We start from the raw sequence: 25,480 nt of genomic DNA on the forward strand, positions 1-25,480 counted from the left end.
CTTTTTATACACCTTCTTCTTTTGCAACTTACAATTTGGTGAAAATTGCAAACGAAAACACGCGAAAATTTTATAAAACATATTGATACTAGTAGCACGTAGATATTTTTCCAACTGGCCATGTTAATCTTCATTATATAATCTTTTTTTTAATCTTTAAATAGTCTTTTAAATAATCTTAAAGTTTTAAACTTCGACTTCTTCTCCGAGATCAAATTAGACATTTATTTTCGCATACCTCCGTTGAATAATATCGAGCCTAAAAAGAAATACTTGGATTTAAATAGTATTCTTTGGTGAAATTTGTAGATCCTTTTAAATTTCACTTCCACGTTCATAAAACATTTCCGCCAGCGTTTGAAAGTTTGCTAAGGCGACAGCATCTACCCTTCTCTATCGTATCGACAGCTTAGAAAGATTTATTATAATCTAATACCTATTGTAATTTCAACGTATTGGAAAGGTGAAATCAATATTTTTCAATGTAATGTATGCAACGAAAATAAATATTTAATATATCTTTACGCAAGTTTGCCAAGTGCCAGAAATCTATCTATCCCCTTAGGGTTTATGGACAGACACGTTAAGAATCGTGGTTCAGTACAGTTTACCGTATCCCGAAATATAACATTTTTCAAAATGATTGGCGTATCATGGGAACTAATAGACTGATCGAACTGATTTTTCATGCACGCGTAAAGTAAAAATATCGTCCGAGAATGAAATAAGTCCGGATAAGAATACAAGAAAGAAACAAACGTTTCGACGAGAATACTTAACGCGAAGAAAGAAGAGGATCCAGAATCTGTGAATATCTGAGCTATCCAGCCGATCGTGATTTATTATTTCGAACATAGGCGACTACGGACAGAGAATAATTTTTAATCCAGACGTATCGATCAGACGAGCGTTCGCGAGAGTACGAACAGAATTTCCGTTCAGCGTACGAACAGAATTTCTCTTTTCATAGGCAACAGTGCCAGACCACTCTATATTAACCGTATCGGTATGAAGTGTGATTTACAGTCGGCCCGTATAACTCGTAGCAGTTCGCGTAGGTAGCTGGACTATCGGTATATTCCTGAACCCTCAAGTCTTCCGTGATTTATAGTCCCCAACTGCATCGCGCCCCCGCCTCGAGAAATCATGTCGGATCGAGGAATCTTCGATTGAGCCCCGATAACGCTCCTCCCACCGAACATCGATGGGAAATGAAATGTTATACATGCCAGAGGAGTGAAAAGTTCATCGTAAACAAGCTGCTGGTTGCAGCGAGACGAGATACGCGAATGACGTAATATCGCCAAAAAATAGTTTTGATAACCGTTACGTTGGTCTGTCCCTGAAAGTGGAACGGAAACTGGGATCGAAAATCGTTAAGAAAAGTTCGTATTTCCTTTCGGAACCAACTTTTTGTTTCCCGTATAATAGAATACGATACGCTACTCGTAATAAACGAAAATCAACGGTAGCCACGACGCATATTCCGCTGAATATTTATTTCGAAATTCAAACGCGCGAACTGTCGCGTGTCAGTCAATGAATGCATCCGCGTTTCCAATTATTTCGCTCACGAAGGAACTTTTCACCGTCAAAGGCTGAACGTAGGGGAACAATTTTTCGGTCCGCTTGTTCCAGGCTGGTCTATTTCACGGGTCTAAAAGCGAACGACTGTTAATACGATTCGACCTCTCAGGGTGAGCGATGATTTATTGTTTCAATCAGGAAACGAAATACGGCGAAAGCAGTTTTGAATCTAGGCTTATCGATCATCGCCCTGAGCTACATGGACCTGACCCTCAGGAACAGTCGAAACAGTCGACCATACGTTAGCCACGTTAGTCCAACGAGTGATTTTCAATCGGTCCACGCTATTGGCCCTTTCAAGAGAAACAGTCCACGACACGATTCCATTTAATTTATTCGGTTTGTATTTCAGAATCGTTACCGAAAGAGGCGATTTTCTAATTTGATAATTTTACAATCATTTTCTTTCGATTTGAATTCAATTTAGAATCAGTCGAACGAATTTACAAGTTGAATACTTTCGGTTCACAAGTTCCAAGAAAATTTATTCTAGGAATATTTTCAATATTAAAAATTTTACGGAACAATAATTAGAAAAAGAGTAGATATAAACTTCTTTGAGATTATTCCTCGAGTCCCACACATGCCTCTAATGTTCATCGCATGCACCCTGATCAACCGAGCGGTCATTAACCGTCGCAGCATCGTGAGGGTTGAACCAGCAAACTATATTTATCAATCGATCGGCGAGCAACCATAGAAACGCAAACATTTGGCAAGTCAATATGTCAAACTTACAAATTTCACGTCTGCAAACAAGAACCCGGAATAAACGTCAGAATTTCCGACAGGATTTATGCAACGCTAATTTCAAATATCTAGTACAACCGTCTCAGGCTGCAGAGAATCCCAGCTTCTGGGACTAATTCGGCTGCTTCGTGATGCTGGAGGAGGTACTTTGGGCTTACATCAAAATAAACGCGATCAGTCAATATCGCAACGCTAGCTCAAATCAACTCGATAAATTTATCGTACTAGCAACAAAACCAATCGCGATTGGTGGCTATTCGCAACACTACTGCAAACCGTGATCAATGCTGGTACGCGACGCTACTCTGAAAGGAAACGCGAAAGATTCTCGTTGTTCGCAACGCTAAATGGAATTATGCGATTATGTATTTGCAACTTTACCTAGACAAAAAAACGCGACTAACATTTATATTTCGCAACACTATTGACAAACCGCGATCGATTCTCGTTCGCGACGCTACCCTGAAAAGCAAACGCGAAAAAAGTTCATCGTTCGCAACGCTAAAAGAAATCGCGATAAGTTTAAATTATTCGCAACGCTATCCTGAATGTAAACGCGATAAAAAAAATAGTGGACGTTGAAGTGCAAGTACCATCTGAAAAGCTACAAGAACTACAACTACAAGCAAGTACAGTGACAAAGTAGTAACGTGCAATGACTATCCAACCTCATCCGAAAATGAAGATGAAGAGCCATTCGTTGCAGCCCGCTCTTGAGACAATTTGTCAGGGCCTCTTCGGCACGTGGCCTCTTCTTTCTTCGGGCGGCCCTGCCCAAGCCTGAAACTTAAGCCTAGGCTCGAGATTCCGTGCAATACGCAGTCCTCAAACAATTCTAAAAATCGTTATCGGAACAGCTGTGAAGAAACTCGAGCCGAACGAACGTTTCGAGGGGAGCTAACCACGACCGCGAGCGCGAAGAGCGACTGTGAAGCCGCGCGATTCCAAGAATCGAAAGTTAAACCAACACAAACGGTACAATTCGTTCGGATCGGATAACGTTTCAATTCTCCAAATCGAACTACAGGAATTTCCAGGGCTGCCACGCGAAAAAATGCCTACCCGAGAAAAGACTGTGACAGCCCTATCCTGACCCTACCTACTTAGATTTAACACACGCATACCAGAAGTTAAGTGACCTACCTACCTAACCCTATATTTAAGAAGTTGCAAAACGCATTCTCGCAAACAAACACTCCACGGTTCTCACGCATAATGTTCGGGCGCAAGAGCCTAATCTAGAGAGGAAGCCCCGGGGTTCCTCCGACACCCGAACATTGCAAACATTCACACTCTAAGGGTACGTACCAAATCCTGAAATCAACTAACGAAGACTAGTGACCATTGCGTGTTTATGTTATAAATATTACGTTATTTTCAAGTAAGAGAATCTTTGATAAAATGTACTATATTAATAATCGTAATCGATTTTCTTCATTACGTTTTTCAAGATCAAGAAACCAACTGTCGTTTATGTTTCATTAAATATTTTGTACTATGATCTTCGCGTATGCAAAAAATATGTGCAAGACGAAATAGAATTTTATTTGTATGCTTATTTGTATGCTGAACTTTTAAAACGACGCAATTCCACAGCCTAACCACAAACACACACTTGTGGAAATTGCGTCGCGCACGATACACTAGCGCAATGTCAGTCGCACATATAGTATGTTATTAAAAATTGTTATAAACTAAGTCATTGTGCCCATTGCCTTCACTCACGCAAGTAGCACCTGGGCACTTAGGTGAGTTTAGGCAACGAACACGGAAATTATCCTGAAAATCCTGACTAAAAAGAATGGTTAAAAAATATTACAGTGTAACTAAACGGTATTTCTAATGCCATTCTTGGTTAAAATGATTCGACTTGTCATTTCTAATATATCATCATCAAAATACGTTAATCTTGAAAAATATTATTATTGAAGAAAGTTATTGTGATTGCAATATTAATTTTAATTTAAAAGGAAAGACTTTAATAAAGATTTTAAGATAAAATAATTTACTTTGAAAATTGAATATAAATTTATTAAATTATTATTTAAAATATTCAACTATCCTTGGTCGATTCTGTCGTCAAAGTAAATTTTTCAAAACATGAGAATAATATACAATGCATGTTACTTTGACTCAAAAATTTACCAGTCGCGAAATGTCTTCTTGCGCAGAAAATACATCATATGATGTATTAAGGGGACGATTAATATTTAATAATATATATGCAATATAGTATAATATTACCAGAATTAATTATAAATGAAAAATTTCATACTTAATTAATATTATAAAAGTTATTGTATAATGACATAGTAATTGGCATTCATATTCTACTGAATCATATAATTAATATAAAGTTAATTTAAATATTCACTGTATAAATATTTAATATATTTTATAAAAACTATTTATTTTAATGGGCAGCATTTATTTGTTACATTAAAAAACGCGAGCACAAGAAGACCCTAGCCTGAACTAAAAAAATATAACAATACATCATATTGTTACTACTCATGGGCATGAAAAATACCTACGGTCACTGTACTTGCAAAAAAAACTACGTATACAACTAGTCCCCTTTATCGATTCGGATTTTTCGTCCTACAACATGGTTGGGGACCAGAGGAAACAAAATAGCATGCGACTCACCGATTGTAGAATGTATGTAAATACCCGGACGACGATGTTGTCAAGTAGAAGTCACCAGCAATGTCAGCAACGAAGACAACAGTGAAGTCATCTGAAGAAGTCTCTGTAAAAAGAAACAGCAAATGTAACTCTTAATTTTTTAAATTCTACAGAAACAAGAAACAGCTCGATTGAATTTTTCCTTTTCCAATTGTAACACCTGTTATATAATTATGCATCGTACGTACAACAAATAATTCGATCAGAAAACAAAAATATATAAATATGAATATGTATGTCACTTGTAATAATAGGTTAGTTCTTACCAATAATCCGTGTGAAATTCTGTCGATCGATATTTCCAGACAACATGGCGTCCATTCTTGAACTTGACTTGCAATCAGAAACTGCAATAGAAATAAAATACAAATTACGATCGAATGTATTAAAATAAATGTATCTGTATAACAATCAAACAATAATTAAACCCGAAATATGTTGTAAGAGATAGTAGTTTAAAGATATAATGATAATTGACATCGGTTAGATGTCGAAAAAGAAAGCGGAAAATCGATGTAACCTTTTTTTACAATATCAACTAAATTTATGATAGAAATGTACTAACATTGAATAAAGGCAACAATAGAGACTGACGGACAGTAATACTGGCGAATAGAAGCGTCTAGATATTAATAGGTTAAGAGTATATACGTACCTTATTAGACGCGAAACTGTTAGCATCTTACTGCATCACTTTCTTCAGTACGAATGACGAGCCCAAAGCATAGCAGACGTTAACCGTTGCGGATTATTGGGTGCGAAGTGGGGAGTGGGGTGAGGTAGTCAGGTGGCCCACTGTCTCGATTCTCGTTGAATATTTCCGAAGGAAAGCTTAGACCTTAATATCTCGATTAACTGAAAATAAATAAAATAAATTCATGAAATATACCAAAAGATACCAAATAAATAATTAATTACTTACTAATTTATTATCGATATACTTTTGTGACGTCACAATGGAAAGCAGTCGGTCATTGGCCTGCTTGAACATCGAATACCGATCTGTCATTGGTTACATAAGTAACTAGATAGATTGAAATATATTAATTCTAGCCATAGAAATATATAATGTGTAAATATTAACTTTTAGAACTTTCAGTTTCTCATATTAACTTTCCTTTTGTATATAATATATTTTCTAAAGTTACTTGTTTTAATTCTCACTAGATTTACTTTTCTTGATTCTTGCTTACCAGTTTGTAGTACGAGCATAAACGAAGCATAGGTTTCTACTACCAATATTTTTTCGTAACACACGGATTAAGGGCACAGATAATGTATAGTGTAGTCGTGTAAAGCAGTGCTTAGTTTCTCGCGTCACGTGGACAAGGAATTCGTGAGCCCAGCGCCAAGGTGAAGTCGAGAGACCGGCGATCGAGGATATAAACACAGCCGGATTGAGTTACAAAAGAAACTGTATCGGAACACTGTCTCGCGTTAGCAATGCTAGCAATGGTAAGAATAAAATCACTCTTAAAAATTATTCTACAACGCATAAGAAATAGACATTAACGAATAGCAGTTTAGAACAGTAAATGAGTGAGAGTCAGGGTCCTACGAAATAAAATATAAGCATCGTACAGGTTAATATTTTTGTGCATTCTACATATTGAAAGTGAAATTTAGATTGAAAGTTAACATTTACATATTACATGTTTCTATAGTTAGAATTAATATATTTCAATCTATCTAGTTACATACTTATGCAACCAATAACAGATCGATATTCGATGTTCGAGCTGGCCAATGACCGGCTGCTTTCCATTGTGACGTCACGAAAGTATATCGATGATAAATCAGTAAGATTAATTGTTTGTCTGATATCTTTTTGTACTTATTTTATTTATTTTATATATTTATTTTGTTTATTTTCATTTATTCGAGATATAAAGTTTAACCTTTCTTTCAGAAATACACACCGGGAATCGAGACGTTGTGTTGGACTACGTGACTACCTCACCCCACTCCCCTCCTATTAATTCGCGCGGTAAACGTGTTCGGATCTGCTCCTAGTTCGTTCTCTGGAAACTTGTGTGGTGAAGTACGATGACAGGCTTCTCGTTTAATTAATCGTTACTAGTATTCTTCGGCACTCTCTGTTGGCGATTTAGTTTCGTATTAATACGTTTCTATTATAAAATCAGTCGAATCTTTAAGTCGATAAATGGACAGGTCTGTGTGCTTACTTAATTGTTTCTTACCTTTAATCTGAATTTTCTTTTTCAGAAACTTTGATGACCGCGTGCAATGCGGTTGGTAAAATCAGTGGTTGTTCTGTAGTATAGGTTATTGTGTTTCGAAGCACAGTGGCTTCGAGTAGAGTGACGTTCACATTTTAGGTTATACGCGAGGTCGACTCAATGTATATTGCGCGTTTGTAAATTTCGTCCAGAGCATCGTGGCTCTCTTTGCTTTAGATATTCAATTCATTTGTTCGCCGTATTTGATTTTTGGCCGCGTTAGTTTAATATTCTCTTTAATTTTGAAAAATTCTACTCGTTACCGATATTAGAGTCAGTGCATCATTGAAGAATAATGTATATTGAGCAAAAGTCTACGAATATGAAATGTAAGTATCATTCTACTTTATTCTATACGCGTTTAGAAAAAAATGGTTTAAAATTATCTAAATTATGCATAACCTGTGATTAGTTTTGAACGTAGTATCTTTTATATTAAATTATGAAATGTCTGTAATTTGTATGGTAGATTATAATTATTTTCTTGTACTTTACAGTCTGTGAATCTTATTCTTACATTCTGGAAACCAACAGGACCATGGAGACGACTTTGTTGATGCATTTCACTGGGCACCAGCATCGTTGTCGTCGTAGAGGTTATGTCATCGTAGTCAACGATTGGTGAGTTACTAACAGTTTATTGTTCCTTTTCTGACATATAAGTCTTATTCAAAATGGAATTGATCGTCTGATTTCCAGAATAAAATCCTTATTTACACTAAATGGATACAAACTAAATTGAATAATCGTTCAGTGGAATAAAAGTTGCGTATAAATCGCGATACAATGTTTTTATTCGAAATTTTGTTAATGGAATTCTGTCCTCTTCTAATTCTCGGTTATAAAATTTGTATATGCGTCGCACAAAGGAAATCGTGTGAAACGTGGCGAAGTATTTGCCGAAAACACTTGTTATCGTTAATAGAATTTGCAGAAGATCGTAGTCGATGACGCAAACAATGCGCTCGAAATTTCAGGCCTCGTAACAGCTCGCGTGGGCGTGAAATTACCGCGATTTCGCGCGCCAGAAGTTTCGCAGGCTCAAAGTAATACGCTCGTTAACCGGTTACCGTGGCTGAAATAAATAAGTACAATTTAGTAACATGCCGTGGCGCGTGAGGATCGCATGTGCTGACTGTACAACGAGATATCACAAATTTTCCCCCGCGTTTGTCTTGCGTAGCGCGCGGTGAAGAAGAAAAAAGACGATAATTTCGTTATCTCGTACTAAACGGGCTGATCGCAATCTCTTTCAAGACGGTGAACTTTATTTATCATTCTTTGAGCTTAAACGCGGGGAACGAACGCGAAATACACACGGTGATTCGAGTGGGAGAGCAAGTACTTCGCTGCATCTGATTTTCAGTGAAATATACAATAGTGCATCAACGTCTTAACGGTAATTGAAATTTAATTTGCTTGACTGTGATTAGAAGTTGATTTTTAGAATCAGTAATCGCTAAAATATTCATCAAACTATTTTTAATGTAAGCAATGTTTAATATATTGACATTTGTTTCAAATATTTGCTCATATAATAAATTGTAAATAATTTAAGGCGATTCATTTTGTGTATTCGTATACTTAAAAAGTTATCGTAGCAAACGTAACAATTCCATTTTATTTCTATTTGAATTTACTTTCCGATCGTTTCGAATGTAACTGTGACACAAAGGATCAAGTTACATTACAAGTTAACCTGTGTATCGAAAATATCCTTTACACACCACGAGTCATATAGTCCATGATCTATCAATTTCAAATAGCTCCAATATATTAATTTATCGAGGAGCAGCTGCAAGTCGCGTAGACGTACAACAGTCAATCGATCGAGGTTTGTTCCACAACAAGTTATATTTAACCGATCGTGTCTACTCAACCGTACGACGTTTTATCGCGAAAATAGCACATTTGCGTTCTTTAGTCTGAAAAATTAAAGAAAACAAATTTGATAGCCTTCGTTAGGCATTATTAACATTTTGATGTTTAAATTCAGTAAAGTTCTCTGCTGAGAAATACCTGAAAATTCGTTATTGATAAAACATTAGAATAAACACATCAAATAAATAGATTTTAACATTTTCGTAAGGTAATAAGATTAAGGAAATCAGGAAAGAATTATTTTTTTATTCTTTACTCTTTTACGGGCCAACAGTTTTACAGAAATGTCACTAAAATTTCCTGTGCATTACATAATGTAATTAATATACATTAGCATTTGTAACTGAAACAATTTTTGAGGGTACAAGTAACATGGAAATAAATTAAAACTAACAAAATGTTCGTTTCGACATTTTTTGGAATTTTCTACGATACAGTGTCCAAAAACCGATTTTTTTCTGAAGAAATTCCGTCGCAAGAGCGTTTTATAGTCGGCGTGAAATTCTGCGGTTCCGAATGGCCACAAAAAGAACGTGCATTTTTTGACAGTAAAAAGTTTCAGCGCAACATCGTTCTTCTCTTTTGGAACGAGGGATAGTTTCGTCCGCGTGAGCAGATATCGAATATCGACTATTACACCTAGACGTATTGAAATATGAACTTTCGCTGAAGCGATCGTCTCCTTTTATTGGAATATTTCGCGCGTCTCGGGCTAATTTAATTGGATTTATTTATACGGGATGAACCTTTTGATACAGAAAGAAATACAGTAGAGAGAATGGAGGAAGAAGAAAAGAAAACAAAGCAAACACGGCTATGCAAAGTAATATAAGTTACATACGAAAGTAATTGTCGAGTAAATAAGGAACTAAATCGAAAAGTCGATAATATTGCAAAATGAATTTACACTCGTTGATTTTAATTTCTCTTAATAATGATACGATTTTGTTATTATTACGAGTATATTACATAAAAAGGAAGAGGAATAAAGAGACGAGGTACAAACGATGACAGATCATGGTATTTTGCGTGTGAATTGTGCAAATAATAAATAAAGAATATTTATTTCCTTTTTTCAAGTAACTTGATGTAGTACCAGTTACATGAACAATTCGTTACTGGTGTAATAATGTACACTCTAAAGTCTTCTTTACATATTCGAAATAAATGTTCCAAATTCTATCAATGAAATCTGTTAATATTTGTCTAGCGACGACAGATATTACTCAATGCTTTTTTACAATTTTCTAGAAATAGGCACAAAATTTAGACAATGTTTGCAATTATTCATGCTGCAAAATTAATTCGACACGTCACAATGCATATTTAATAGCATCTGTTTTTTACGTATACGAAAAATCAGAGGATAATGGATTAACTTTTGCAATCTGGCACCAGCAGGCATTATTTTCACGTTTTGACGCGTGACTCGTACGCACACAGAATATGTTCCAACGGTTTTTGCTAATACGTGTTTTTCACAACGAAGCCGGGCAAATGTATTGAATTCAATTTTTTATCGACGAATTTTGTTCTTTGAAATGTGGGTGGAGTTCATCAAAATTGTTTAAAATCAAACGTTTTGGAACGTGCAATTTTGAAACGTCACTTTTAACAAAAATGACATTTTTCCCCCGAACATTATTCTACTGACTTCGTCGTTGGAATATAACGATTGTATCTAGATAAATATAATACGTGTGTGTAGTAAAAAAGTCCATACAATTAAAAAATCGTGATAATTTAAACGTGCATTATATTTAATTGTAGAAATATTGATTTTTAGACATTCAAGAATTTTTTTTGTGTTCTTTTCTGTTTCCCTTATTACATATCGTTAGTCGTTGGGAGTGTTGTTTATAATAATTTTATACCGAAGTGGTTCGCGGAACACAACTTTCGGGGGAAAAGCTATGATCGAAGTCTTACACAATGAAGGCAAAGGATTACGAATACATTGCAAAAAAGTTGGATGTTTGAAGAGCGTTATTGGAAACTTTGTTATCAAACGTTGAAATTATGGCGCAAAGAAGCGTGCAGAACGTTCCAAGAAGCTTTCGCCGCGAGAAGAGCGTAAATTATTTCAAGCAGCTTCCAACTTTACAAAGTCTGTAAACGTTATAAAAAAATGAGTGCAATTTAAATGTTTCTAAAAGTATTCTTTATCGAAATATTACACGAAGCCTTCTTCGAAATATAGTTTTTCAATATATCATTGTGACGTATGTAAGTTCGAATACATTAAGTATTTATTTTCATTTATTAACAAAGTACAGAATTACATTCACTCAATTAATCTTGCAACTTGTTTACATAATACTTGCAACCAAACTTATTTATGCCATAATTTATTAACACTTGTGTTAATCCAGATAAATATTACTTATCGTTATTAACGTACCATTAGTAATTTATTGATTCGATTAAAATAAAATATATAATTATTTCGTAACCAACGACGAGTGAGATAATCATGTTGGGTGGTTGCATTTCCTTTGATCGCTTGTGTTAATCATTAATCGTGACTACTGATTACTCCAGTAACCATAATCATTAATCACTGGCTTGATTGCACGGTCAATCATAATCGTTAATCAATAATCAGATTACATTTTGTCCAGCATTGTCCAGGTGGCGCGAATCTCGACGTTCCCACAAATTAATCGATCTCTCTAGGGTGATTCAGAAGCGCATTTCCCGGTGGCCGGTCGCGATAATCTGCGCCTTATAAAGGAGGGCATTAACTCGACCGGGTTCACGTTCGGAAGTTCGCCATACTTTATTTCCTCCCTCGCTGAATTGGATGGTCTCTCGGAACGTCTCGAACGAACAAAGTTAATCAGTCCTCTTTGATAATTTTTAATTCCGGCGCGTTATTACTTATCCGGACCAGGATAATCTCGATCGTCGCGATCACGCTATAGACGTTCCGACACAATGGACCCGGGTAGCAGAAACGGGTACATTTTATTCACGAATAAATTTTAATCCCTTAAAATTGGAATATTATTTCTGTAAAGAATCGTAATCAAGTTTCATGACGCCAAAAAAAAATTTAGCTGCGAAATACCGATATTACATTTTATTATCCATGTTTAATATTGAAATTGATACAATTACATGACTTATACGATACATATTTCAGACATTGACGTCCAAAGAAGTTCAATCGATACTATCAATAATAAAAATTGATTTCGCTCGAAATTCATCCCAGAACAATTTTTATCGAGACTTTCCTCGAAGAGAAAAGAAATAGTTCAAAGAATCCACAGCGAAACAGGGGGCGGGACGAGAGAAAAATCTCGCCGAGCGATCATTTTTTCGCAAATAAACGGTGGAGGCTGGCTCTCGTTCTTGAGGAACCAGCCGTTCGCCTCGGTCATTTGCGTTTTCGCCGTTTCGAAGATGAAATATTTAAATTCTTCACTTCCCGATGGTCTCTCGTATCGTCGGAACACAAAAAGTTTAGAACCGAGAAAACGCGATTCCGTCCAGATGGATTCTCTATTCTTCGTAATCTTTTTCCCTCTCGGCGATTTCGACGATCGTCTCGTCGCCCGTGGACCTCGACGACCGGCAAAAATTGAGCCATGCACCTTGAAAATTAATACGGGAATACTTTTCCGACAGTTTTCCGGTGCCGAGGGAAATTCCACCACGGCGACGTGATCTCTCGCACCGACACAGTTTCTCTGAGTAATCGGTCCGTAATGTCCACGAGCAAACGAACCACTTTGCGCGGCTTTCGGTCCGTGTTTCAGGTGTGCAGGATGTAGGAAAGCGGAAGGAACAACAACGCTGTTAAATCCATTTGATACCCCAACAAATGATAATTTCGTGTACACGGTAATAAAGGAGAAAGTTTAGGAATTATAAATACGTGTTCATAAACATTTAATTACTCTGTACTAATGACACAACTGTGTATGACAGTATTTTAGCATATGATTGCGTCTCATAAAAAAGTGAGGAGGGCAATGTCAGCCATCTCGAAAAGTATGAGAATCACCCCCATGTGAATAAACAAGACCGTCTCCCATTTTCGCGATTTTGTGGCATTTTCTAAAATGTGATATTCGACTATGAATAACGTACTGTAAAAATTCAATGACTCTTCCAAAATCTTGGCTCTTAAAAAGGCATTGAGTTAAAAATATAAATTACAGAGATAACTGGAGCGGTGCCCAAGGAAAGTTTTAAGAAATCGGCTTGGAATCTAATGCGTTATAAACGCTGAATGTAAAATGTAAGAAGCTCTGAAAATCAAACAAAAGACCGTAGGGGTAGAAAACGGGAAGCAAGAAGTGACGTTTACTGGTACTAAATAAAATTTATAATAACATAGTACGAACGAGATTGCACGTCCAAACGTAAAGACGTCCGAAAGCGGGCAGATTTAATGAGTCAACAAATTGCTAGGAAGTGAACGTGATCTACGTTTCTTCCGCCAGTTGAATTAACGGAGCTTAATTATCTTGATAAATTACAGCGACCTGACCACTATAAATGCGAACTATCTAGCCAGTTGTAGTTCCATATTAAAATTATTCGTATATTAACAAGGATTTCTAATTTGTCAGCCCAAAAGATAGATAATTTATATATATATGTTTTTTCTGGAAAATGCAAGAGAGAACTAGTTGAAGAAGAGGAAATTCAAGTAAATTGAGATGCGAGACGTGCCCGTGATAAGGGAAACATTCAGAGATATCAAAGGGCAAAGAATTTAAAGAGAATTCTAAGAGTAAAACTGTCTTTTATAATTGCTGTATTCATCTCATTATTTTTCTTGGGCGTACCGAGTGTTAAGGAAATAAATGTAATCAACATAGATCTTTAAAACAATAGAGGTATCTGTTTCACCATAATTCGTGAACTGTGCAACCATACAAATGCAGTAATAATTTTTCCACGCTTTCTTTTGGAACTTCTTGCGATCCGAATAGAAAGAGAATATTTTTACGCGGCTGTCGCTACTAATCGTGTAGAATTTACGAAAAAGCGAACGAAACGCCTCTTTCGAAGTAAGTTGAAACACAGGGGACCAGTTCTCGAAGATTCACGGAAGATATTATCTTCGATCCCGCGGAAACCGGGCACGGTTATTCCAAGTATTTTTCAATTTAACGTCGCATTACGAAACGTCTGTGCTCGTACGCGATTTCGGTCACGTTGCTTTTTTACGTCCCTGTGTTGTCGTTCCCTCTATGTTGGAGCGTCGCGACGTACGTACCGTCCCGCGTCGTAACTTAAAAAGCATCGAGAGAACTTACGCCCGTGGAAGAAACTAGCCCGCCCCATCGGAGGGATTTCCGCTGCTTGCAAATGCATGATGCTTGGTCCCCGGAAGTTTCGCAATCTCTGCCATTTTGCCAACTATAATGGCTTGGAGTGCGAAATCTTACGTACGATTACGAAAGTTCGCCGCGGAGCGTCATGGGATGGGAACGAATTCGTTTTTAAAAGCGTTTCGTGCCGCCACGAAACGAGTGGAACGTAAAATTATGCCTTCGTGATTCACGACGAAATGGCTGGTTACGGTCCGTGGGTATACGTGCACAGTATCCTTGAAAAGAACCGTGAAACTTTAATGCCGTAAAAATTGGTATCGTATTTACAAGACTGATAATTATCCACGATCGAATTTCTTTTTTTGGATATCGTAAGATTCTTGCACGTGACTGTTCTCTCGAAGGACCACCCCACTTTCTGTATACACAAATTTATTGGAAACATATCTGATTTAAATGCCACTCAGTGGGGTCGGTCGAGTACTTGTGAGAAAGGTACAGGTCGAGCGTAGCCCTCTACTGGCGAGTGCGGAAAGTGTTAAATCTTAATATTTAAATTAAATATTTCAATATTACGACAGAATACTATAGTAAATGAACCACAGTGTATGCTATGTGTCCGAATATTTTCGTAATACCAAATTTTAGCATTGTTTACTTTATCGAATGTTGTGAAATACATTTTTTTATTAACTACAACGAGAGTTTTAATGTAGAAACAGACATGGTGTCCGAGTATTAAAGCGAGTTACTGTGTATCGCTGGTCAGCCAATTGTAAATATTTATAACATCGTATCTACTACGTATATACACCATTTGAGTATATTGTGCGAACGTTTACTTTATTCCAATTAATCGGGCAAGTTTAATTTGGCGTGCGAGGTATGCTTAGTTATTCGGAAACTTCATTCGCGATAATACACGCACGTACTCTCACCTTAAAAGAAGTACAAACAATCAGTTGAGATATAGTAATCGTGTCTGGGATGAAATTTTCAATACGTGTCTTATCGAACCGTATTATTCTTTCCCTTTTAACACGTTAAACAACGAACGATATTGGCATTTTTTGGAGTTTACGTAACCCTTCGTGGCAACGTGCTTGATGTCCCGTTACAAATAAGATTTTAATGCATTTTTAACAAGATACAGCGCCGACCTACGTATATTGTTGATTTGAATCCATTTTATTTCTTCCAGAAAGGCTTTTTAAAGAATAAATTCGTAACATTTAGGAGATTATCAATAACATAATATAATACAAAATACTAGATGCATATTTGAGAACTGGACAATTACACAATATAATAAAAAGATACGGAAAACCACCAACCAATTATTAAAATACTCAATCCAGCGAGAATGTATTTTTAAACGAATATTTTAACATAAAATTTTGCTCTTTTAGCATCAGTCGAAAGCATATAAACAGTCTACGATCCAAATTGAACGTCAAAACGTTCATAATGCCGACAAATATTGACAGACATTTCGAAATACACGGTTTCGAATTAAACGCGTTCAAAATTGATACAAGGTGTGTTTCGGTCATTTATCACGCTTTCTTTCTTTTGTATTTCACAGTGAAACTTCACGAGTATTTGTTCAAATAATTAAGCTTGTAAAAAATGTACAAAGGAAGGTTTGGACTTTTCTCTCGGGGACCGTAGTTGTCTCCCCTTAAATGCATAATAGAATTGGAGTGTTCGTAGCCTGAGGGGAGGCAACCATTGACCTGAACAAAATTTTGTTAAGGGGCGTTAGGCCGAAAAATTCTGGGAAACAATGTATGCAAAGAGAAATATATAAATCTATTTTTTTAAAAAAGATGCTGTTGCACTTTACCAGTGCAACGATGTACATTATGGTATGTTATTTATACAGTGAGCTATGAAGCATTTTTGGGCAATGATTGGCAAGAAATAAAGTAAACGTGGAGTAAGTTCGAGGACAGCAGTAAAAGAACAAATTTTGAAGGTCCGGGACAATATTGATAAAAACGTTACTGAAAATTTAAAAAAATACTAAAATCTTCACTTATGTATTTGTTTGATAAATCGTTGGAATACTTTTGTGGCGTTCAAGTACTTGACATTTTTGAGACACGTCTACGGGGACGATTCCGTGTCGTCCTCGCGATTTATAAATCGATGCTTCTAAACCGTATCGAAACGGACACCTGGCGAACTAATCCTTTTGGTCGCTGTAAAAGATAAATCACACCCGTAAAGGTTTCGCACGTCAAACGCCTTTATTGCCTTCGACATGCGATACAGCCATAATTTCTGTGCTTCGAAAATTCATTCTCCTTGAGAAAGGGACGAATAAAATCGTCGTTATTTATCGGTGGTTGCCCTTGTTCCGCTTCCATGTGACCGTGATCAACGTAGCCCGCGTTTCTATGCTGGCGCAGGGATCACGAAAGTGACCAATTTGCCAATAACCGAACCGTCCCCTCGTTACAGCGTTCGACTAAATAGAAGGAAATGAAATGCTGATCGCAGCACTCCAGACGATGGTATCGATTTGTTCATCCACAGATGAATAAAGCTCGAAAGCTCTTGGAGCGGTCCGCGCGTTATTCGTCGACTAGTGGGAGGGGGACTAACGAGTGTGGGGTTGGAGGATCAGGTGCGCAATTCGTCGCATGGAAATGGACATTTTGTGCTATGATTATTTATTTCAGCGCCCCGTAATTGCTCGTTTGCTAGAAATTCGAGAACGAACGCGTTCTGCTGGCAAACTTTTATACCCAGTGATTTGTTCTGTTTCCCGTCTGTCTTACTTCGTTCTAAACTTGGTTTCTGATAGATCCCATTCTTTCCTCGCGCGTTGCAATACACTTCAGAGACAACGGTGACTTGAGACTACAGAAATCTCAAAGGAAAACAATAGAAAGAAATATAGAGTTGATCGTCGATAGTCCATCATTATTACTTAATCGGAATTAAAGAAGTGATAACATTACATACAAATATTCTTTAAAGCGTGTACGTTTACATATCGTAAAACATGCTTGAATTAAATCTTTTGGTTTAATCTATCCTATAAACGAAACGAAAGAATTCTTTACCAATTTCGTGTGTATCCGTATTTTGGAATTTTGGTGCCAATTTGCTTCGACGCTCCATACGCATTTGTTCCTTTTCAGGAATCTGAAATGCTCGTTTCATAGATAACTCGGATTGAAAAACGAGGAAAAAGGCTTTACATGGAGTTACACGGCTCGATGTAAAACCTTTCATCGTTTGCAATTCTTTGATGCGACTCAATTTTCATTCATAGTTCGGTCCACTGTGAATTTCATTTCTCCCAACACCATCGAACAGTAGGAATCGAATGTCTCGTTGACTTGATGAAAAGGACAGGTCTGACAACTTGTGTTCTCAACTAGAGTAAGAGTTAGTTGGTTAGAAGATCGATTGCTGTTGTCGCGATTTTACGATCGTGAAAATGACTGGGTCGTTGTTTCCCTTCTTCTTTGGTTTTCTCCTGATGAAATTGGTAATGCACGGTTATATAAACTATACACATATACGATTACTATTAGGTCGTTTACAAAGTTCATTTCATTTCTTGGATAAAAATTAAGGACTCCTAAGTTTCGATACGAATAATTGTATCAGACGATGCAGCCACCACTTTAACTATAATCGTGCATCTTTGTCGATCTTTATGGAGCACTGCATAGATGGTAAACACTCGTGAATCGCGAGGATAAATCGAACTGGTTCATTTGCACTGCAGCGGCGCAATTTCGATAATTAAACCCGCTTTACATTGTTCCCATGTCGTCCTGCGTTTACCGTTTTCCGTGGCGGTTTCGCATTGTTGGATCTTAAACCCCACTTACAGCGACCGATCCGGCTCGAAAGTTTGTTCGCAGATTGCTCGTAAATCGTCCCCGCTGTCGGTTCAATTTCCGACAGCGCGCACAAACGACAATAATTCACAAAAATAATTCGACGCTAAGCGGCAGTCGTCGCTCGGAACGTGTTTGCTTTCCATCGCGAATGGTTTCCGGCGGTCGCGAAAGACATCGAGAATTCCGGAACCAATCCCTCGTGGTGGATTCCACGAACGTCGACTTCTTCGCGAAAAATATTTGCGTTCCATTAAAAGATGTCGCGTTAGATTCGATCAGTCCGGTGAACGCGTTTCGATGGGTCTTATTGTCGTCCATTAAATACACCAAGTGTTTAGAAATTGTAGCTGTTTTTGCAATTCTTTTTAATAAGAAAAATATCCTTATTATTATTTCTACTATCATTGCATATTATTTTTTTTTACTCCCAAGGAATAAGCTTGAGGCGCGATTCTATAAACGTTTGAAGTCTAGTTTTAGATACTTTAAGGGTCAAAGTCTTGATGACTACAAAATAGTTTCTTTCTAAAATGATAAACTTCGACAACGTCGAATAGTTTAAATTAAAATTGTTAAAAGAGATATGAAAAGAAGACTTTAGCATTCACTCGAAACTTGTGGCTACCCCGTTCCATGATCCACCAAGTTTTATCGCCAAGAAAAAAATTGTACTGTCGAAAGATCGAAAGGTTTCTCGCATCTGAAAAGTAAATCGCTGTCGTTTCCCCGTGCGTGCTAGTATTTTAACAGCAATAACTCTTCGACGGCGTGTCGCTCGCAAAATTTACGTCCCGCGCAGTAGAGTTAAGTGTGCCACCCTGTACATTAAATATAGCTGAGAGTACGCTGCTGCAAATGGCTCCCTTGACGGTTTCGTTGCCCGCTCGACGAAGGGTGATCGTGCGACGCAACAGCGCAACGGGGTATCGATAGAACGACGATTGAGGGTGAACATCGAGGGGGGTAAGAAGTTGGAGATTCGTGCCTCTTGCCGTTTACACCCCCTGCTTCCAGCCCATTGAACCATCTACCTGGTCTTACCCCTCTTTGTTCGTCCTCCGAGCTGTTCGACGCGACAAACTTGCCACGAGATTCACGGGAGACTTTGGTATTCGTATCAGTTCGCGTTTAACTTCGTGCGTGGTTTCGACTATCCCTAAAACCCCACCGAATTATAGTCTTTGTATTTGGTACTATAAAGAAAGTAAATATTCTAATATGTTGACATCTTTAGACGTATCTGTACGTAGGTGAGATGTTGCTTTTTTTAAAGTATCAACATACATAATAAATATAAAACTATACCTGTGAAGTTAAATGCATGTACAATTATAATATAATGTAAAACTAAAAATCTTTGATCTGAAGAAGAAGAAGTTGAATAACTATAATAGAGGATGGAAAAATTTTTCGGCGAAATTAAGAAATTTCAAATCATTCTGGAAAAATTATTTCTAGTTATAGGGGTCAGTTACTATTATTTTTGGTGAATAGACATACCCCCGAACTCCTACGCACTTTTGAAAAAAAAAATTTGTAATAGAACGATTATTTTTCTGCAAGAAAATAGATACGAATATTATCTCCGAAAACAGTGTAGTTTTTGGTCGACTATTTCGTTCCCTCCGCTACGGGGATACATTCAACGTGCGTTTGTCGGGCTGCCTGCATAATTACGAGACGCCCGGAGCTTCGCGTCGTCTTCGATGTAATAAAGCTCTTTATCAGTGTACATCGAACAGGGGTACGTTGAAAATAGAACAAGGGTCTCGAGGAAGCTCGTGATCAGAGAATTCGAGAGATTATTCAAAATTCGTCGAACAAAATAGGATACGATCATTCTTTCGACAGAGGAGGAACGCTGACGAAAAAGACGCAATGTTCCGGGACGGTACAACCATGACCACGATCAGCTCGAAAATCTCCCCTCAACGTTACACGCGCGCGATTCATCTCGTTAATTCACGGAGGATTTTACATAGCGTCCGTTCGTCGGGCGCCGCTGACAGATTCCGTCATAATCGAGATCCGATAATGGAAAATCTGGATAATGAACTTTCGGTTAACCGAAACGATATTCAGCCAGGGCCGCATACCCTCCGGGTCGGAAATTCGATTTTGGGGGCGTGGAACGTTTTAAAACGGAACTACGATCGCAACCGGCGAAATTTATAAGCGTCAAACGCGCGAACAGACCGACAAAAACTTTCTGATTACGGACACGTAAGTTGATCGGTGGCGCAATTAGCGCAAGGAAGTATAAAGATTGCCGCTGTTGGGGATGTTAACGACGCGAGATGGATCTATTCTTCTCCCGCGAATTGCGTTCTTATGATAGCAACAGGAATTTTTATCTATTTCATTTCTTGTATTTATTTGTGTTATTCTATTTATAGTAGAACCTCGATTATCGAAATTAATAGATATGTGTGTTTCAATCAGGGAATTTTCGGATAGTAATACAATAGTTTTCCTTGTACTAAATTTTATTAACTTTGATACAAATGGTATATCTAATAAATAGTGTTACTAATACGAATTTAATATTTTTCGTAGAAAGTGAATGTATCGTACATGATATTATGTATTCTATATTTTTACGTTCTGTATTCAAACATTGAATAGAGTTCCATGTGTGTGATTAGTTTTGATCCTCACTGTGTTTACTATTTTTGCATAGAAATAAAGTAAGGTGAAAATCATATTTTTTCAGCATTCTGATCATAAAATCTAAATATAGATAGCCAGTATACACGCGATACGGAGACCCGTGAATACAATTTTGAGGAATTTGCACATTAGTTTTGCGGCCAGAGCTCGTTAAATTTTCCGTACATGATTCTGTATTTTTTTATATTAAAATTGGAATTTCAGTACTGCAAAACATGGAATTGTTAAAAATTTGATCAACGTTAGATTCACGATGGATTCATTTTATAAACGGAAATAGGTTCCTATTTCTTTTCACCGCAAAGGTGGTGGTGACCTTTTAAAAGATAGAATCTCGAGCAAAGGTACGCGGAAAAGTTGCGTTGGCGTTCGTCCGATGTCGTCGCGAACAAATCAGCGTGCCTGGCAAAGCGAGTCCAATCAAATCCTGGAACGTTCCGACAAGAAAGATGGAAGAGCATGGAAAGTCACAGAAAAAATTCTAGTGTCTTTTCTTTTCCTGATCGCAGGGTTGATTTAGATCGTTCTTTGGTAAATTCACGATCAGAATATAATCCTATTATCAAATCTCCGGTATTATAAGACAGATAATTCTATGATTGAAAAAGCATAACATATTTCTTCGGTTTGATTCTCACCATACCGATACCTCTGTATCTGTTAGCTGGCATAATTATAATCCGATAGTCGCAACTGGGATTATTGGCTCTCAAACAATGGCTGACCTGTTCGTTGTTCAGTGATTAATCAATCAGTCAATCAGCTGCTCGGGTGCCCCGAGAAGATTCCACTCGGGTCTGCTGATTTTAACGATAATTCTAATGTTATTCTAAATAGTCATTTTTTATTACGTGCTAATCACCTGGAAAGTGGTACAAACAGTTATATTACCTCTTAATCCCGATTGTCCTTCCACTTTTATTCCACTTTCTTCTCCAAAAAACCATCCCACAACTTTTCCAAACATCAATTATAGAATCGTATCCTCTCAAGTCCTTCCACCGCTTAAAATATCCCACACCAATCAGGACTCCTTCGACATGTGATGCTAATGTAAAGTCTCCCCGCGATACACTGACAGGAACGCTTGCCTACGACGTTCGACATCGTGGATCCAATTTATTATCCGAAATTTACAACTAGTTACACAAGCTCAATTCTCATTTGTAATTAAATATAATTTCAAAGGTACGCGTACAGGAAACAAAGTTTTCGCTCGATCGAATATCAGCCAACGGTCGTGCGTCATCGATATGCAACGTAGCGTGCCGTTGGGCATCGTTTTATCGCGTATTCGGCCGCTCGCAAATAAATACAAACCGATGTTCGCTCGCTCACTTATCTCGAATTGTCTACGCGCGCGACATCGAGGAAGGACATCGCCGAAGAATGGATATACTTTTCCGTGATAGCGAGCCGCGCCGGTGTGGGTGGCCGGCTGTGTGGAGCACTCTCCCACGAGGGGGTTGTCACGGAGGGTGGGTGAAGGTGGTCGCGAACCATGAGCCGGGGCATGCGCGATGTGGACTCTGTCTACTTGTCAGCCAAGAGGAGCTGCCACCACCCTGTCCGCCGTTCCCTCTCGCCGCTACTCGATAACAAACTCCACAGTACCAGTACTGGCACGGTACTCCGGACCATCGGGTCGCTCTTGGATCGTGCGGTTTCCGTTCGATTCGACCCGATATCGATAGCCGTGTTTACGCGACGACACCTTCGGTTATCGCGTTACGTTCGCGCTCGTGCACGGTCTTACGGACCTAACCTCGTCTTCCGCCGTGTTCTCGCGAGGATTCGGGATTTGGACCAGACTCGCTGACCACGCAACGGGGGTGCATCCCACGCCGGTTCATCAGTGAAAAGTTTGTCCACTTTTTATTCTCACGACCGCGTCTTATCTAGATCCGCGTACGATCGCGGCGCGCTTGGAAATCGAATCGTCGTTCGACTCGACGAAACGCTGGTTCCCGTCGAGTTCGATTCCACTATCGATTTCGCCGCGATCGACGCGAGTGAACGGCACACACAGGCCTGTCGGGTACGCTTGTTATGGCGAATAACTTGTTGCTCGGGCCCGCACAGCGGCCGCGATCGTTGCTGCGATTTTAAATCGCGAGTGACCGGGAACCGGTTGTCGTTGTACCCTTTTCTTCTCGTTAGACGATCGTTTCAAACGGTAGCGTCGAAGGCGGAGTGTGTCGGGCAGGACCTCAGACGAGTCTAGAGCACGTGAATGGAAGAAGGGACCTTTGGTCCTGCTCGACCCAGATTCTCGTTACTTGTGGTTTCGGAAGCCAAGAGGCAAACATGGCTCCTCCTGTACTGGTATACTTGCTTCTCGGATTATCCTGTTTGCTTCCTGATCCCGAGTTTCTGAGGATCGTAGGCGTTCACCGACGCCCCAACATTCCGCCAATGATACCTGTCAACAGGCTGAGTGGCTGGACGTCGAATTGTGTTCCCAAATTCGTGTCTCTTCGAAAGTTGAATCTCTTAGACGGTTTGCGAGGAATGGAACCCCTTTATCAGTTATATTAGCTTATCAAGGATACGGGCTAATCTTCGAGGGGTTAACGAACCCGTTGAAATAATTCGAGAATAAGAAAGAATCTAAAGAATGGAAAGCAGTCGGACGTGGTGTTTGTTTCATTCCAAGTTGCGTAGTATTTTAAGAAAACTCGTATTCGTTGGAAAGTTACTTACAGAAATGTTGGGAATGTCCGATGATGGAAAGGAATTGGAAACTCCCGGGGACAAGTGTCTTTACGATCGTCCCGACAATCGTTTCTTCTGCGCTATGTTGCTAGGGATCGAGATCAACCTCTCCGGAAACGAAGTTTCCTCTAATTTTGTGATTTCGATGTTCTTGTACAAGGTTATTCGCTCCTAGGAACGCGCTCTACGACGGCCATCGACATCTAGGTGAATAAAATAGGCTTTTCGAGTGAGCGACAGGGGCTGATTCGTCTCCTCGAGGTGAGACCGAGTCAGGGTTTCAATTTCACGCATCGAAATTCGTCCGGTAACTCGCGCGTTCCACTCCGTCACGGAAAAGTCAATCCTCCAGTGTACGACAGATTGAATCTTTCATTCTCGGATTTCGCGTCCCGCTGGAAAAATCTCGACGAACGTGAAACTATCGAGAAAACGCTTCTCGACGTTCCGGAAACATAGAATATTTTCGATGCATCCATTTCGAAACGGAGACTCGATCGGAGAAAATTTGTTGAATATACATTCTATTAAAATTATGCGTGACATCACCATAGTAATAATACTCACTTATTTGAACAGTGTCGAATTGTAATGATAATTCGTCTCACCGAAGTTCACTACTATTCAACATTTTTATTTCTATAGATTTTTATTACATGCCAACAATCTAGAGATCTTCATCAGGTTGAATTCGGGTTTAAATTGTATCAGTGTAGCGAGAAACCTAATCATTTTTAATTATAACGGTAAGAATAATAATATTTGCAAATCTTGCACTATTGGGCTCTGTCGAGAGAAAAACGTAATTATATTTTTCTATATTTTAACGATCGTTTCAAACGAGCCGGTATATTTTTTGCAAAAAATTCGTAAAAATATCGGTTGTCTCGGACCGATGGGGTTGGTAGAATCCTTTGAATTGCACCAAATTGTAGCAAACGAATGTTTTATTGATAACAAAAAACTTCAACACAGAGTACTCGGTTTTAAATATCATCGGTGTATGCTAATATTCGACATTTTTAAATGTCATATCGTTCGGTTCTGTCAAAAGTAAAGCTTTATTAAATTTCCTTACTCCGTTAACGACGAGGAACTGGGATATGCAAAATAAAGTACGCGACTTAGGAATCACCCGTACCCTATCCTTTGTAACATATTTCCGGTTTATAGAGAACGCTGTCTCTAAAGCTTTGAGCCTTGCTACCCGACACTCTGTTGACTTGAAACACCCTCAGACCTTTGAAACTCTATATGCATCATTATCTCTTCCGCATCTTGAATATGCATTTCACATTTGTAACCCTTTACTACTATGACTTACTAAGCTACACGAGAAGTTCCAACGCAAATTCCTACAATATGTTTCTTACAAGGCTGGCGGAACTCTCATTCGCCTAAGCCACATCGAACTGTAGAAATCTCGTATCTCGTTTAGGTAATTTTTCAAAAATGGGGACAACAATAAGCGATGAATTTCCGATGTTGATCTATAAATCTTTAACATGGTGGATTCAGTTTAAAATGCTACATCTACATGAGGGGTTAATCAACCTTGATGTATGGACTAAATATGTTAATATTCAATATTTTCAAATGTAATATCGTTCAGTTCTGCCGATAAAAAGCATTATTAAATTTTGTCAACAAGTTTGAAACTAAACTAAATAGCTAAAATATGTGGAATCAATGCATTAGGATGTTTCATGTATTATTATTGTTACTATTGTCCTTCCATTTCGAAAAGCTCGCTGTTGCGAATCAATTCTTACTTGCCTTGAAGAGACAA

General features: G+C 38.2%; 1 protein-coding gene and 1 long non-coding RNA gene across 5 annotated transcripts in view; one reads left to right on the plus strand and one right to left on the minus strand.

The window, feature by feature from the left end:
* Positions 1–4,989: 4,989 nt before the first annotated feature.
* LOC143348396 (uncharacterized) lies at positions 4,990–6,790 on the minus strand. The gene is made up of 4 exons (XR_013080762.1): positions 6,727–6,790; positions 5,681–5,706; positions 5,292–5,372; positions 4,990–5,089 (listed from the first exon to the last, which is right to left on the minus strand). It is a non-coding gene; the product is annotated as an uncharacterized LOC143348396 (long non-coding RNA).
* A 686-nt stretch (positions 6,791–7,476) lies between these two features.
* Positions 7,477–25,480, plus strand: part of 5-ht1 (serotonin receptor) — a 212,671-nt gene continuing 194,667 nt past the window's right edge. For 2 of the 4 annotated variants that reach the window (XM_076777102.1, XM_076777105.1), the window contains exon 1: positions 22,610–22,838. The gene's annotated coding sequence lies outside the window, so the exon portion shown is untranslated. Of the gene's footprint in view, positions 7,595–7,762; positions 7,887–8,422; positions 8,665–22,609; positions 22,839–25,480 lie in introns of those variants that run through there. The other 2 variants (XM_076777103.1, XM_076777104.1) reach the window with 2 other exon arrangements.

Source organism: Colletes latitarsis, chromosome 11 (assembly GCF_051014445.1).
Source record: "Colletes latitarsis isolate SP2378_abdomen chromosome 11, iyColLati1, whole genome shotgun sequence".
Taxonomy (NCBI): domain Eukaryota; kingdom Metazoa; phylum Arthropoda; class Insecta; order Hymenoptera; family Colletidae; genus Colletes; species Colletes latitarsis.